At 42.2% G+C, this 3,751-nt stretch overlaps 1 long non-coding RNA gene across 3 annotated transcripts in view; it reads right to left on the bottom strand.

Annotated features, from left to right (window-relative positions):
* Nucleotides 1-786: 786 nt before the first annotated feature.
* LOC112080977 (uncharacterized) overlaps nucleotides 787-3,751 on the bottom strand; it is a 4,698-nt gene continuing 1,733 nt past the window's right edge. Inside the window, exons 2-5 of one of the 3 annotated variants that reach the window (XR_011479595.1) lie at nucleotides 1,384-1,487; nucleotides 1,295-1,340; nucleotides 886-1,002; nucleotides 787-826 (exon numbers count right to left, since the gene is read on the bottom strand). This is a non-coding gene — a long non-coding RNA (uncharacterized lncRNA). Of the gene's footprint in view, nucleotides 839-885; nucleotides 1,003-1,172; nucleotides 1,210-1,294; nucleotides 1,341-1,383; nucleotides 1,488-3,751 lie in introns of those variants that run through there. The other 2 variants (XR_011479593.1, XR_011479594.1) reach the window with 2 other exon arrangements.

The following is a 3,751-nucleotide window of genomic DNA, read 5'->3' as shown; positions in this document are numbered from 1 at the left end:
TCACGATGAGAGGGGGAGGGGCAGCGGTCAGAGGAGGGGAGGGAGGCAGGGTCAGAGAGGAGCGAGCGGGAGGGCAGGTCAGAGATGAGGAGGGGGGGGCAGGGTCAGAGAGGTGAGGGGGCGGGTCAGGCTAGGAAAGAACCTTTAGAATGCTTGTCTTCTGTCATACGGAGTCAAAATCAGAATAACCAGATTAACACCATGATAAACTCAGTTATAGTTGAGTGTAAGACTGGGGTTTTGTCCAAAGGTGTAACACCAGATTACCTGAACCCTGAACCTAGCCCTAACCCACAAGTCAGCAGGATGGACGTTACCCCGGCAACAAGACAGGAAGAGCCACACCCACCAGGGTTGCCATGGTGGCTTGATACGCCGACTCGCTATAGGTAGGTGGGAGAAGGAKCTGTGTGTGTTTCAAGTGTTGCTGGGACGTTTATTGTACAACGCAATACAACATGATATCAACCTATCAACACTATGGAAACAAAATACTTTGACTCTGGAGAGGAGACCAGACACCAGAACTACCTACCTACCTACCTATCTACACATACCACATATATATATATATATACACACCAAAACTTCATCACTGACTCTGTGATAGCAACGATATGTGAGATGATGATGACGATGACGAAGACGCTGATGAAGAAAAGAGGAAGAATGAAAATGTTTGCAGTTTAAACTCTATGGGGAAATTGTTGCACGTTGAATTATCTTACTCCATGTGTTGCTAACAGAGCAGAGACTACATGGGTTACTCCTAAACCCAGCACAGCCATGACCTACCACCTGACCTACCAACTGGGTTTATAATAATCTACCACCTGACCTACCACCTGACCTACCAACTGGGCTTATAATAATCTACCACCTGACCTACCATCTGACCTACCAACTGGGTTTATAATAATCTACCACCTGACCTACCAACTGGGTTTATAATAATCTACCACCCGAACTACCAACTGGGTTTATAATAATCTACCGACGCATCTTGACTACCATGTCCACTGGGTTTTTAGAGGTAATAATCTACCAGTCTGAACTACTACCAACTGGGTTTATATAATCTACCATCTGACCTACCAACTGGTTTATAATAACTACACTAACCATCCTGAACTAACCAACTGGGTTTATAATAAACTACCAGTCTGACCTACCTACCAACTGGGTTTTAATAAATCTACCATCTGACCTTAATCTACTCACAACTGGGTTATAATAATCTACCACCTTTGAAACGTACCTACCAACTGGGTTATAATAAACTACACCATCTGACCTACCAACTGGGTTTATAATAATCTACCACCTGACCTACCACTGGACTACAAAACTGGGTTATAATAACACCATCTGATCTGACCCTACCTAACCAACTGGGTTTATAATAATCTACCATCTGACCTACCAACTGGTTTATAATAATCTCCATCTGAACTACCAACTGGGTTTATAATAATCTACCACCTGAACTACCAACTGGGTTTATTAAATATATCTACCATTTGACAATACCAACTGGGTTTATAATAATCTACCATCGACCTACCACTGAGGTTTATAATAATCTTTACCACCTGACCTACATCTGACCTACCAACTGCGGTTATATAATCTACCATTGACCTACAACTGGGTTATAAAAATAATCTACCATCGTGACTACCAACTGGGGTTTATTATAAATCCTAACATCTGAACTCCGAACTGGGTTTATAGATAATCTATCCTACCCAGTACCTACGCAATCGCGGTATTTATATCTCCCCTACCTACATGGGTTTATAATAATCCTATCCACGCTGACTACCTCTACGTGGGTTTTATAATATCTAATCCCCGTCTTGCAGCCTACCAATGGGGTTTATTAATATAAGAAGCAACCATCTGGACTCTAGACCAACTGGGTTTATAATAATCGTCTACACATCTCCTGACCTAACTACCACTGGGTTTATAATATCTTACCATCTGACCTATAGTCCAACTGGGTTAAAATAATCAAACTAAGAAAACCACCTTGACCTAACGAAAAACACCAAGCTGGGTTTTATAATAATCTAACACCTGCAACTACAACTGGGTTTAGTATAATGATCCTAACCACCAGAACTCCGCGACCTTAATTTGGGTTTATAATAATACTACCTCCTGAACTCCATGTAAAAAATCTAACTGAACTGCCCTGGGTTATTAATAATCTAATGCTGAAACCCTCTGGCGCTGAACTACACACCACTATGGGGTTTATAAATTAAGCTAATCCCCGAACTAACTAAATACACTCCGTCCTATAAATTATCCTAAATGTGCACACAGCCACGTCCGCAAACTGGGATTATATAATTTAATACTCACTACAATAAAAAATTAGCGAACCAGAAATACACCCTGAATACTACACACTGGGTTTATAGAATATCTCTACCACCTGACGTAAACCAACTTGGGTTTATAATAATCCTACAAACCGAACTAACCCCGTGGAACTTGGTTTTATAATATTCTCATAACATACAATCTAACCGTTCACCTGAACTAATAAACCACAATGGGGTTTTTATAAGTAATGCTACACAAACCCCCCACCCATACACTGGTTCTTGGTTTTATCTGAATCTAAACTAGAAGAATACAACTCTGTTTATAATATCCAACCACTGGGCTTAGTATAATGCCCTAAATACAGCCTGAACCTACAAAACTTGGGTTTATTAATATTAATCTAACCCTACACACCCCTACGCACAACTCACCCTCACTACTCCAGCCCTCGGCTGCCTACAGCCCGCAGACTTCCGGTTAGCATTAATAACCTGCCGCAACACCACGTGACTACCCAAAACTGGTTACAAAATACAAATCACACACCCAACCACGACACACCACCCCACACGTCCACCTTTCGGATCGGTTTTAAGACCCCTGAATACACGTATAGATATCGTAGCCTGACCTTTACAACTGGTTTTATAATAATCTATCACACTTGGGTTTATTACGTTCAAACAAGCTATACACTTAAATTTACGTCACCCTAAGCAGGCCCATTTTACTTCGGTTAGAATTGAGCACGACAGAGCTAGACAACACGTACGAACAACTGGATAACTACAGGTTGGTGGTCCTCGTCGCTCTAGGGTAGCTTCCATTGGTAGAGCATGTGGCGCTTTGCAACCATCAGGAGTTGTGGTTCATCAATTCCCGCCTGTCATCCGGTGGGGTCAAGCACCCATAGGTGTATAAAAGTATGGTCGCTTTGGAGTAGAAGCATCTGAGAAAACCGGCAAAAAGTATATTATTATGGCAAGAATCATCATCAAGTTCAATCAATAAGAAGACGGGATCGGTGACTAAGGACCGAACTCAACACTTTTTCATTTTTGGTGAGTACCCCCCCCAAGTCAGGAACTTTCTGTTCCCTACCTCCCAACACGAGCAGATACTTGACCACAGAGGTGTCTCTGAGAGCCGGGTTGTGTGTTTGTGTCGGGTGGCGTTTGGTGGTAACCCCTGGTGTAAGGGGCAGGATATGTTCACCCTGCCACAGGCCCAGCCCTGTTTTTACAGTCTGTACTATAGACATTACATGTACGACTGGTACCTGCTCTGATGAGTTGTTGTATTATCACAATGTCTGTAATAATCTCCAAAACTGAATATTACGTGTTATCATGGTGCTTCTATAGCGCATATAGAGCTGTTCATGATGCATTGGTAAGAAGATTTGAGTTGA

This window comes from Salvelinus sp. IW2-2015, unplaced genomic scaffold (genome assembly GCF_002910315.2).
Source record: "Salvelinus sp. IW2-2015 unplaced genomic scaffold, ASM291031v2 Un_scaffold16629, whole genome shotgun sequence".
Classification (NCBI taxonomy): domain Eukaryota; kingdom Metazoa; phylum Chordata; class Actinopteri; order Salmoniformes; family Salmonidae; genus Salvelinus; species Salvelinus sp. IW2-2015.
The sequence above is the reverse complement of the archived record's forward strand: the minus strand, read 5'-3'. Positions and strand labels throughout refer to the sequence as shown.